Source organism: Stenella coeruleoalba, assembly GCF_951394435.1.
Source record: "Stenella coeruleoalba genome assembly, chromosome: 5".
Classification (NCBI taxonomy): domain Eukaryota; kingdom Metazoa; phylum Chordata; class Mammalia; order Artiodactyla; family Delphinidae; genus Stenella; species Stenella coeruleoalba.
This window is the reverse complement of record NC_137150.1, coordinates 2,669,527-2,683,317: the sequence shown is the minus strand read 5'-3', so window position 1 is coordinate 2,683,317 and position 13,791 is coordinate 2,669,527.

Here is a 13,791-nt window from a genome sequence, read left to right as displayed (position 1 = left end):
GTGGGATAATCAGGATTTAAAAAACAATATAAAAAGCAGAATTCTTTTTCTCACAGAAAGTACAGGTTGGAGAGATAGGACAGCACACACACATATATATATATATATAATTTTTTTTGAAATCATGTATTTTGAATGTGTGAGAGCATTTTATTTTCCTGTTCCTTGGAAATGGAGAATGTTACACATCTATAAATAATGGTTTAGGGTACATGCACTGGGATGGAAAATGTCCCCCCCAAAATTTCATGTCCTTCCAGGAACTTCCGAGTGTGACATTATTTGGAAATAGGGCTGTTGCAGATAAAATTAGTTAAGTCGGAGATTGTATTGGAATAGGGTGAACCCTTAGTTCATATGATTGGTGTCCTGATAAAAAGAAGAGAAGAGACACAGAAGGATGCTGGCCCTGTGAAGATCAAGGTGGGGATCAGAGTTAAGCTACCACAAGCCGAAGAACGCTTGGGGATGCTGGAAGCTGGAAGAGGCAAGGAAAGATCCTTCCCCTAGGGTTCAGAGAGAGTGTGGCCCTGCCAACAACGTGATTTCAGACTTCTAGTCTCCAGAACTGTGAGCGAATAAACCTCTGTTGTCTTAAGACAGCCCAGTTTGTGGTACTGTTACAGCAGCCCTAGGAAACTACCACATGACATAATCATAGTGCATATATTTTAAAAGTCATGACAGAGGTCCAAATATTGGGAAGTGAGTTAGTTAACTGTGGTAGGTCAGTAAAATATTTGATTGCCTATGAATCTGACAAATATGTGGACTTTAGAGATACACAGAAAACTCTTTGCTAAATAATAAACAGCAATCACATGGTATGGACACAATGATTACAAGCATATATATATATATATATATATATATAAAACAATGGAGGTTTAGAAAAAAACTTTATCCTCATATAATTGGTGCAAGATGGTAAAAGATTTGTTTACTGTTTCTTTTAATAAAAGGAATAAATATTTGATATAAAAACTTAAAAACAATGAGTCAAAAAAATAGTTTGACATAAAAGTCACCTTTAAGTGACTTAAATTGAGATTGGAACTAAATTTGGTCTATGCATATGGAGTAATTAACTTTCCCCTTTGTGGTGCTTTTAACCCTGAAGTAGTAGCATAAACTGTAAAATGATACGGGTGGTCCTTAAGGAATTCGATGTGTGGAAAACTCCAAGATCTATAGATTATATTGATTCTCTAAAATGCTGAACATCCTGCTAACTGAGACTAACAGAGTAGAAAAAATAGTGATGGCCAAGCAATTTAGGAGCCAATAGACATAGAAGCTTATGACTCTTCTACTTGTTTTTTGTAGAATCTAAGCTATAATTAATACTTCAAGCCCACAAAATGAGCAGGATTGGAGGGTTTGGCTGCTGGAGAAATATTTGCAGTGAAAGTTAAGAAGCTGGTGAAACAGCTCATTAAACTAGCCCACCCCATATAAATGCCATAGCCCGTGTAATGATGAAATCTTGCTGGAAACCTCCAAGCGAGCCTTCGGAGCCAGGGTCAGCTTTCATTATACAACAGGAGTTGGCTCTTTTTCAGGCCAGCTGACCTCTTACTTTATGTGGGAGTATGTCCTCCGGCTTCTCTAAAAAAAAAAAAAAAAATTTTGCTCCGCTATCTGCAAGGCTGTTTTTGGAAATTAGTTTGTCATTTTGGTGAGTCTCAGAGGGATCAGTGCATGGCAAGTGTGGAAGAGTTACAAACCAATCGAATGCCGTAAGGAATCCTTGCACTGTTGGCCAAACCCATGTGAAACACAGTTGCTGTTTATCTGAAGAGCAAAACAGGAAGTCATTCTCTAAGGGAACCGCCCATTAAGAATCATTTTCCATGATGATTTACAGCTCATGTACAAAACCACCACTATTTAAAGCAACGAACACCTTCCAAGTTTTCTAATAAGATTTTTCTTCTTGTCAGACAACTGGAAGTATGGCAATGTTTGATATATCCACAGTACGAAGAGTCAAACCATCTACTTAATAATTTTCCAAGAAAAATGCTATCAATGAGAGAAGTCATGCAAGCAAAAGGTATTGCCCCAGATTTTTCCCACTGGGTGGGAATCTTCCAAATGGCAGTGCAACTACTCATCTTGGTGAAATCTCTCCTTAGAGATTATCTGAGGAAATGAAAGCTCAGAAAGAGTAAGTAAAGCACCCTAGGAGTAGAAGGGAAACAACAGTTGCACATTTTCTAAACTTTGGGCGAAAACAGTGGTTCTAGAACTTTCCAGTGTTTTGGGTGATTTAGACTGTTGATAGTTCTTGGTGGGCGTATCCCTCTGGGAGCCCTTGTAGGAACTGTTTGGCCCCCACAGGCACTGGAAGGAGATCCACGAATGAAAAGTATTGGATCTAAAAGTTAACAAGTTTCCCTCCAGAGAAAGAGGACTCTGAGTCACCAAAGACATACTTTCTAAGCAGAAATGCAATGTCAAAATTAAGATTCTTGACGTGAGAATGTACAGTTGTATTTTTCATTTGAGTAGCTATAAAAATATTGTTTCAGGCCTTTCACCTAACCTTAAGATGATTGTTATATTCCTGGTGTCATATTTTACTTTTTCTAAATAGGCCAGAAACGCCTAAGAATATAAAGATAAAGAAAAGAAGAAAATTGCCTGTACTTGCCCAGACACCTGTTGTGTAATGACCTCACTCCGCTGATCATTTTTCCCTTTTAGGTGCTAAAGTGATGTCACCTCCTGCAAGGGACACTAACCAAGCCTTTAAGAATATGTCTTTTTATGAGCAATGATTTTATTTGATTGCCAGAAGAGATTATTTGGAACAGACAATTTCTAGACTTTCCACATTCTCCCAGGTCACAGTTGGAGCGTGAAAAGTGGGCCATTTACTGTTAGTATTTTGTAACCTGAGGAATTTTATGATTTTCCTTTATTGGCAATTTCTGGGAAAGACAATTCAGAAACACATTCTGTTGATTATCCAAGCACTATTAATTTCAGGTCTGAAAATTCCCAGTGAAGTTTTTTGACAGCCAAGGCTCTTTCTGAGGTTTATGGAGCTTTACTGATATCTGCTTTGTCTAATAGCCCATGAGGAGTTCAGAGGCAGCATATAGATTCCTGACAAAGAAGTCAATTTAAGTGAGATGACAACACTGCTGACACTTGTGCTACCTCAGAAGATTGAATCCTCCTTACCTCCAATGTTCCAATAGATAAAAACTACCAGGGAAAGGCATCTTGCCATTTAAGACCAACATAAGAAAGTTTCTCTTCTCTTAGTCTAAGTAATTCTTGAACAAGTTATTTTCACATTTTTTGGCTGGCTCTACAAGGCAAAGTGTTGTAAGTAATGAATGGGGACTGACCAGATGATTCTGGCTGCAAACTCTGCACGTCTGCAACTGTAACCGAGCAGGACCCTACGGGGCCTCCCCGGGGACAAACCCCTCTCCCATATCCTCTGCTTTAGCTCCTCCCTGAAGTACCTGGATAATAGTATCTGATGCATGTTTCCTGAGTTTTTCAGATGCTAAAACCACCACCAAATGGAAGAAATGAACCACCTGAGGATCATGAGCATGTAATCCCCAGACTTTTTTGGCTCCTAAGGATTGATCACCATGAACCTATCAGAGAATTGTGCCCGAGCTGATCACGTACCCTGGGATGCCCCTCCTTCACCTGGCCTTTAAAAGTGATTTGCTGAAACCCTTCAGGGAGCTCCAGGTTTTCTGAGTGCAAGCCACCTATTCTCCTTGCTTGGCCCTGCAATAAACCTTTCTCTGCTCCAGACTCTGATGTTTTGGGTTGTTTAGCCTCACTGTGTGTCAGGCACATGAACTTGAGTTCTGTAACACAGTGAACACTGCAGAGTAGCCACAAACAGAATATATCTGAAAATAAACCACTGTGAAGTCCTAAGTAACTATTCTAAGTGAACTTTTTGAGGTGAGGAGATACAGAACTGTTCCCAGCTAACCTTCTCACATTGCATGTGAGGGATTTCAAGTTCATCATTAGCTAGTCCTACTCTGAATCATAATGGTGACATATGATGACAATGGTGACAATGATGATGTCAATGAACATTTTTTGAGGGTATGTACCAAAAGATGTATTATTATTTAATCCTGCCTGTAGCCTTGAGACATCTGAATAATCTTCAGCAGAGGTAGAGAATTGTAGGTTTAATGGTGGTTTATTTTACTTTAAAATGTAAATGTTTCTGAATTAGAGAATCCTGAAAATGAAGCCAGATTAAAGCTTAAGAAAATCACCCATACAGACACCCTTCTACTTTGTTCTATGATTTCCTGCACAGATGCTGTTAACTGTCCAGGGTTCTGTGAACATTTGAACCTGTACCAAATACTGAGGAAACGTGAGCAAGCAACTTCCAAGCTAATTTTTATAAAAGAAGACACATTTTAGAAATGAATAATCACTACATTAAGCTGATTTAAATTTACATCCTTTCCCCTGGTTCCACCCTTCTCCACTGACTAATGCATTGTTTGCTCTTCAGATCTGGATAGCAATTTCACTACTTAGATAGCTTATTTAATTGAATGCTGCCAGTGGCATTTTTCCCATTTGACTCAATATAACAAGTAGCAGTAAAAGGAGTTTCAGCTAGAATAACTGCTACGTACTACTAGTTAATACATGTGGCAGGCACTCTCTTAACTACTTTCCAAGTATTATTTACTAGTCACAGCAACCCATGAAGTAGATGCTATTATTATTGAACTGAAGTAAATAGCTCAAGGCCACAAAGCCAGTAAAATGTGGAGATCCAGTATTTGAAATCAGTTTTTTTTAATTGTATTTATTTATTTATTATTGTTTTATGGTCTCAATAGCTTCTCTGATGTCTTTGATAATATCAGTACTGGTTTCATTAGAGTTGTCACTTCCTCTTACAGTCTCCGTTTTTTTCCAGTTTGCTCTTTTCTGGTTGTTTTTGTCTCTAGCTTTTATGTTATAGCCAAGGTTCTCAACTCTGAGTATAACCAAAGTCACCTAGGGGGCTTTAAAAAAGTACTGATGCACCACAGACCAGTCAAATCCAAACCTCTGTTATTCAGACATGTTTCTTCAAAGCTTACTAGTTGATTCTCTGTTCAGATCAGGAGGACTCCTTGGATGTCTGTATGTCTGTGTTTAAGCACAGAAGACTAGAAAGCTGATTGGAAAACTCGGACCCAGATGATTCAATTGGTGAATTATATTGAGCATTTAAGGAAGAAATAATACCAACATTACACAAAATCTTTCAGGAAATAGAGGATAATGGCTCTATTAAACTCAGTTCTGAGGTCAATATCACCCTGATACTGAGACCAGACAAGAACACTAAAAATACATCCATCCATACATACCAGTAAGCCTCGTGAACAGAGACAGAAAGATTTTTAACAAAATGTTAACAAATAAGTCCAGGAAGGCAAAGTCGATTTAATGTTTGAAAATCAATCAATATAATTCACTCAATAAAGGAGAAAAGGCACATTCTCATTTCAATAGATGTAGAAACATGTTTGAAAAAATTCAGTATTCATTCATGATAAAACATTTCATTAGATTAGAAAATGGGACTTCCTCAATCTGATAAAAGGTATATATGAAAAACCTATTGCTAATATTGTATTTAATGTCGAAAAAGTAAATGCTTTCTCCCTAAGATCAGGAACAAGGCAAGAATGCTAACTCTCACCCCTTACATTCGACATGGTACTGGAAAGCCTAGCCTTCACAATTAGGCAAGAAAGAGAATAAAAGGCAAAAAGATCTGAAAAGTATGTAAAACTATCTCTATTCAAAGATGTTATGATTGACTGTGTAGAATATTCTAAGGAATCTACAAACAACTATTATCTACAACTATTAAACTAATTTAGAGAGGGTAAAAGGTGGATATACAAAAAGTTGCATTTTTATATACTAAAAGCTGACGATAAGCTTTTAGCATGAGAGTGGAGCTGGCTGACGTTTAGTCTCAGTATAGGGTGGTCTACTTGTTTGTTTATTGGGACATCCCGATGTGAATATTTTATATCTTTACTCTTGGCCTGGTTAATTCCTCAGAGAAGAGTTTTCTAATCTTCTGTCTAGAGCATTCTGGTCTGGCTGTCAGTGTTCTGAAGGTTGGGGATTTCGGCATATTCAGGGGGCATATTTTCACTTAATCCCCATTTTTTTGGTTCAAAGATTATACCCTCAACTACGTCTGGCATCCCTGGTACAAAGGCCTTCCATTCACACTCTCTTGAGGGTAATAGATTGATAGTCTTCTGAGAATAGATTGATAGTCTTCTGGGTTTCCCTCCATGGCAGGGAGTGTTGGGATCTCTGGGAGGGTGACTGCTTCTTTCAATCCCTTTACCCAGGCCCCTCTCTCCTTCACCCTATTCCAGAAGGGCCTGTTGCTCTCAAAGTGTCTGCGTCCTTTGAGAATTCTGTGGTGGGGATGAAGTAAGTTCTCAGTGTTCCCCGCTGCCAGCTCAGGCTCCAGTCCTGCTAAATTAATCACTGCTCATCCATCTGCTTCCCAGCTTACAATATTTTTATTGTTCTCTCTTCTCCTGTTCTCCCATCCATATATGTCTTTTTAAGAAATTTCTTCACCATCTTTTCCATGAAGTACAACCTGGGTACTTCATGTGAAATTGAAATATCAAGATCACTGCCTGACTTAAAGGATAAAGGAATGACTTACTTTATTAAAAATTAAGTTGTATGTTACTTAATAGTAATACTTTATACTTATGTCAGGAAAGAATAATCAAGCATCTCATTTGTAGACTTTAACAAGTGTTTTACATGGAAAATTCCATAGGGAACCATACGGTTTTATTATCTACAGTAAAAAACAAACAAACAACAAAGAAAACTAAAAGAATATCTGGTTTGCCCAGTGTCAGTGAGGTACTTTGCCCTTCATTCTCCCTCTCACATAAACCATGCATTTATAACTTACGTTTTCATGGTAGTTTGAAAGAAATTTGGAGTAATTGTGGCCATGGCTCTGAGGAAGTGAAAGACTACATTTTAGAGGCAGTACTAATTAATTTAACAAGCCTTAATTAAGCACTAACCGTGAGGCAGGCACTGTACTGAAACAGAATGGTCCCAAATCCCTGGCCTTCTGAGGATTTCAGTCCAGGCAGTAGACTTCTGGTATTAAAATAAGCATAAAGGGCACCAAAAAAGTTCCTTCAGCAAATTCTGTGAAATAAGGTACCCGTGCTTATATCTGGGTATTTCTTATTGTACCATTATCTGTGTTTTGGATTCTGTAGTGGAGAGATTAACAAATTGGATTATGATTGAATTAAATTATTTTGTTGTTGTTGTTTGTTCATTATAACATCCACTTCTAAAGATGACTTGAAATAGACTTCCCAGGTATATACAAGGTGGTAAAAAAACTTAAAATAAGTCAGAGAACTGAAGCAAAAGGAGAATAAAAATAGGAAAAGTAGAATAAACTGAGTGACAACAATGTACAAAATGCATGTAGAGAAGCCCCATTCCCTGTTAGGCACAGGCCATGCATTTTCCTCTATGTTTTTTTTTTTTTTTTTTTGCAGACATTTTAAAGATAAAAATATCATCAATTTCCAGAAGTCAAAGAATCTGTCAGGGCCTCCCTGGTTGCGCAGTGGTTAAGAATCCGCCTGCCAATGCAGGGGACACGGGTTCGAACCCTGGTCCAGGAAGATCCCACATGCCGCAGAGCAACTAAACCCGTGCGCCACAACGACTGAGGCTGTGCTCTAGAGCCCATGAGCCACAACTACCGAACCCGCGTGCAACAACTATTGAAGCCCGCGCACCTAGAGCCTGTGCTCTGCAACAAGAGAAGCCATCTGAAAGAGAAGCCTGCGCACCACAGTGAAGAGAAGCCCCTGGTCGCCTCAACTAGAGAAAGCCCACGCACAGCAACGAAGACCCAATGCAGCCAAAAATAAATAAGTTAATAGAAAAAGAATCAATCAGTTATCAGGTGATATAAAAATATAGAAATTTCTCCTATGGATCTTCATGAAAGGATCTTCATTAGGAAATGGAGCAAAACACTTCCTTACCAAAAAATACAACAATGAGTTCCACTGGACTATTTCTTTTATGTCTTCACTATAGTCCAATCATATTAGTACAAAGCATAATTTAGTAAATGTTGTTATACTAGGAGTCTAAATTAAGAAAGTTCTAGAAAACTCCTCTACATGTTTATATGAAAATATGTGAATTTTGCATTCTCCATGAAGTTATAATAAATCTACTAATATTTGCAGTCTATAAAATACTTTCTTATGCATTCTCCACCAAGGAAACTTTCAGGCAGGTGTTATCATCATCTTCATTTTAACACTGAGAGAATTATACATATTAAGTAACTTATACAAGATCTCCTAGTCACGGAATAGGAAACCAATACTGTAATAAAGGATTTTTAACTCTAGATCTTGTCTTCTTAACAGCACACCAATCTACCATTTCACTACATCTAGCTGACCAAGAAAGTGCTAACACACAGTAGTTGTTTTATTTCTTTTAACGTTTTATAAACTGTAAAGAGTATAATGTGTACTAATACTGAATAGAGATGGATGAAATATATATGGCTATGACTACGTAACAACCATCCAAATCAAGATATAGAACATTTCCAGCAGCCCAGAAGGTTCTCTTGTGCCTTTTCTTGGCCAACATTTATTCTGCCAGATCAGTTCTTCAACTTCATGTACATGGATTCGTACTGTGCATACTCTTTTGTGTCGGACTTCTTTTGCTCAAAAAAATGTCTGTAAGATTCATTTCTAATGTGTATATCATAGCTGGGTCTCTTTTTCAAAAAAAAAAAAGCTTTATTGACATTTATTCCACGAAGGATACAACTCACCCATTTAAAGTACAGAGGTCAGTGTTTTCTGGTATTTTCAAAGAGTTATGCAACTGTCACCAAAATCTAATTTTAAACATTTTTAACATCCCCAAAGAAATCCCACACACATCAGCAGTCATTCCCCACTCCCCTCCCAAACCTGCCCAAGCAACCGCTAGTCTACTTTCCATCTCTATAGATTTGCCCAATCTGGATATTTCACGTAAATGGATTCATATAATATGTGGTCTTTGTGACTGGCTTTTATTCACTAAGCACCATGCTTTCAAGATTCATCCTTGTTATAGCATAATATCAGTACTTTTAAATGCTGAATACTATTCCAATTTATGAATGTACCACATTGTGTTTATTCATTTACCAGTTGATGGACATTTGGGTTGTTTCCACTTTTTGGCTATTATGAATAATGCTGCCATGAACATTCTTTTTTTTTTTTTTTAAACATCTTCATTGGAGTATAATTGCTTTACAATGGTGTGTTAGTTTCTGCTTTACAACAAAATGAATCAGTTATATATATATACATATGTTCCCATATCTCTTCCCGCTGGCGTCTCCCTCCCTCCCACCCTCCCTATGCCACCCCTCCAGGCGGTCACAAAGCACCGAGCTGATCTCCCTGTGCTATGCGGCTGCTTCCCACTAGCTATCTACCTTACGTTTGGTAGTGTATATATGTCCATGCCTCTCTCTCGCTTTGTCACAGCTTACCCTTCCCCCTCCCATATCCTCAAGTCCATTCTCTAGTAGGTCTGTGTCTTTATTCCTGTCTTACCCCTAGGTTCTTCATGACATTTTTTTTTCTTCTTAAATTCCATATATATGTGTTAGCATATGGTATTTGTCTCTCTCTTTCCGACTTACTTCACTCTGTATGACAGACTCTAGGTCTATCCACCTCATTACAAATAGCTCAATTTCGTTTCTTTTCATGGCTAAGTAATATTCCATTGTATATATGTGCCACATCTTCTTTATCCATTCATCTGATGATGGACACTTAGGTTGTTTCCATCTCTGGACTATTGTAAACAGAGCTGCAATGAACATTTTGGTACATGACTCTTTTTGAATTATGGTTTTCTCAGGGTATATGCCCAGTAGTGGGATTGCTGGGTCATATGGTAGTTCTATTTGTAGTTTTTTAAGGAACCTCCATACTGTTCTCCACAGTGGCTGTATCAATTTACATTCCCACCAACAGTGCAAGAGTGTTCCCTTTTCTCCACACCCTCTCCAGCATTTATTGTTTGTAGATTTTTTGATGATGGCTATTCCGACTGGTGTGGGATGATATCTCATTGTAGTTTTGATTTGCATTTCTCTAATGATTAGTGATGTTGAGCATTCTTTCATGTGTTTGTTGGCAGTCTGTATATCTTCTTTGGAGAAATGTCTATTTAGGTCTTCTGCCCATTTTTGGATTGGGTTGTTTGTTTTTTTCTTATTAAGCTGCCTGAGCTGCTTATAAATTTTGGAGATTAATCCTTTGTCAGTTGCTTCATTTGCAAATATTTTATCTCATTTGGATGGTTGTCTTGTTTATGGTTTCCTTTGCTGTGCAAAAGCTTTGAAGTTTCATTAGGTCCCATTTGTTTATTTTTGTTTTTATTTCCATTTCTCTAGGAGGTGGGTCAAAAAGGATCTTTCTGTGATTTATGTCATAGAGTGTTCTGCCTATGTTTTCCTCTAAGAGTTTGATAGTTTCTGACCTTACATTTAGGTCTTTAATCCATTTTGAGCTTATTTTTGTGTATGGTGTTAGAGAGTGATCTAATCTCATACTTTTACATGTACCTGTCCAGTTTTCCCCTCACCACTTATTGAAGAGGCTGTCCTTTCTCCACTGTACATTCCTGCCTCCTTTATCAAAGATAAGGTGACCATATGTGCGTGGGTTTATCTCTGGGCTTTCTATCCTGTTCCATTGATCTATCTTTCTGTTTTTGTGCCAGTACCATACTGTCTTGATTACTGTAGCATTGTAGTATAGTCTGAAGTCAGGGAGCCTGATTCCTCCAGCTCCGTTTTTCATTCTCAAGATTGCTTTGGCTATTCGGGGCCTTCTGTGTTTCCATACAAATTGTGAAATTTTTTGTTCTAGTTCTGTGAAAAATGCCAGTGGTAGTTTGATAGGGATTGCATTGAATCTGTAGATTGCTTTGGGTAGTAGAGTCATTTTCACAATGTTGATTCTTCCAATCCAAGAACATGGTATATCTCTCCATCTATTTGTATCATCTTTAATTTCTTTCATCAGTGTCTTATAATTTTCTGCATACAGGTCTTTTGTCTCCTTAGGTAGGTTTATTCCTAGATATTTTATTCTTTTTGTTGCAATGGTAAATGGGAGTGTTTTCTTGATTTCACTTTCAGATTTTTCATCATTAGTATATAGGATTGCCAGAGATTTCTTTGCATTAATTTTGTATCCTGCTACTTTACCAAATTCATTGATTAGCTCTAGTAGTTTTCTGGTAGCATCTTTAGGATTCTCTCTGTATAGTATCATGTCATCTGCGAACACTGACAGCTTTACTTCTTCTTTTCCGACTTGGATTCCTTTTATTTCCTTTTCTTCTCTGATTTCTGTGGCTAAAACTTCCAAAACTATGTTGAATAAGAGTGGTGAGAGTGGGCAACCTTGTCTTGTTCCTGATCTTAGTGGAAATGCTTTCAGTTTTGTACCATTGAGGATGATGTTGGCTGTGGGTTTGTCATATATGGCCTTTATTATGTTGAGGAAAGTTCCCTCTATGCCTACATTCTGCAGGGTTTTTATCATAAATGGGTGTTGAATTTTGTTGAAAGCTTTCTCTGCATCTATTGAGATGATCATATGGTTTTTCTCCTTCAATATGTTAATATGGTGTATCACGTTGATTGATTTGCATATATTGAAGAATCCTTGCATTCCTGGAATAAACCCCACTTGATCATGGTGTATGATCTGTTTAATGTGCTGTTGGATTCTGTTTGCTAGTATTTGTTGAGGATTTTTGCATGTATGTTCATCAGTGATATTGGCCTTTAGTTTTCTTTCTTTGTGACATCCTTTGTGACATCCTTGTCTGGTTTTGGTATCAGGGTGATGGTGAGTGTTCCTCCCTCTGCTATATTTTGGAAGAGTTTGAGAAGGATAGGTGTTAGTTCTTCTCTAAATGTTTGATAGAATTCACCTGTGAAGCATCTGGTCCTGGGCTTTTGTTTGTTGGAAGATTTTTAATCACAGTTTCAATTTCAGTGCTTGTGATTGGTCTGTTCATATTTTCTATTTCTTCCTGATTCAGTCTTGGCAGGTTGTGCATTTCTAAGAATTTGTCCATTTCTTCCAGGTTGTCCATTTTATTGGCATAGAGTTGCTTGTAGTAATCTCTCATGATCCTTTGTATTTCTGCAGTGTCAGTTGTTACTTCTCCTTTTTCATTTATAATTCTATTGATTTGAGTCTTCTCCCTTTTTTCTTGATGAGTCTGGCTAATGGTTTATGAATTTTGTTTATCTCCTCAAAGCACCAGCTTTTAGTTTTATTGATCTTTGCTATCATTTCCTTCATTTCTTTTTCATTTATTTCTGATCTGATTTTTATGATTTCTTTCCTTCTGCTAACTTTGGGGTTTTTTTTTTTGTTCTTCTTCTTCTAATTGCTTTAGGTGCAAGGTTAGGTTGTTTATTCGAGATGTTTCCTGTTTCTTAAGGTAGGATTGTATTACTATAAACTTCCCTCTTAGAACTGCTTTTGCTGCATCCCATAGATTTAGGGTTGTCGTGTCTCCATTGTCATCTGTTTCTAGGTATTTTTTTATTTCCTCTTTGATTTCTTCAGTGATCACTTCATTATTAAGTAGTGTATTGTTTAGCCTCCATGCGTTTGTATTTTTTACAGATCTTTTCCTGTAATTGATATCTAGTCTCATAGCGCTGTGGTTGGAAAAGATACTTGATACAATTTCAATTTTCTTAAATTTACCAAGGCTTGACTTGTGACCCAAGATATGATCTATCCTGGAGAATGTTCCATGAGCACTTGAGAAAAATGTGTATTCTGTTGTTTTTGGATGGAATGTCCTATAAATATCAATTAAGTCCATCTTGTTTAATGTATCGTTTAAAGCTTGTGTTTCCTTATTTATTTTCATTTTGGATGATCTGTCCATTGGTGAAAGTGGGGTGTTAAAGTCCCATACTATGAATGTGTTACTGCCGATTTCCCCTTTTATGGCTGTTAGTATTTGCCTTATGTATTGAGGTGCTCCTATGTTATGTGCATAAATATTTACAATTGTTATATCTTCTTCTTGGATCGATCCCCTGATCATTATGTAGTGTCCTTCTTTGTCTCCTCTAATAGTCTTTATTTTAAAGTCTATCTTGTCTGATATGAGAATTGCTACTCCAGCTTTCTTTTGGTTTCCATTTGCATGAAATACCTTTTTCCATCCCCTTACTTTCAGTCTGTATGTGTCTCTAAGTCTGAAGTGGGTCTCTTGTAGACAGCAAATATATGGGTCTTGTTTTTGTATCCATTCAGCCAATCTGTGTCTTTTGGTGGGAGCATTTCGTCCGTTTACATTTAAGGTAATTATCGATATGTATGTTCCTATTCCCATTTTCTTAATTGTTTTGGGTTCGTTATTGTAGGTCTTTTCCTTCTCTTTGTTTCTTCCCTAGAGAAGTTGCTTTAGCAGTTGTTGTAGAGCTGGTTTGGTGGTGCTGAACTCTCTCAGCTTTTGCTTGTCTGTAAAGGTTTTAATTTCTCCATCAAATCTGAATGAGATCCTTGCTGGGTAGAGTAATCTTGGTTGCAGGTTTTTCTCCTTCATCACTTTCAATATGTCCTGCCAGTCCCTTCTGGCTTGCAGAGTTTCTGCTGAAAGATC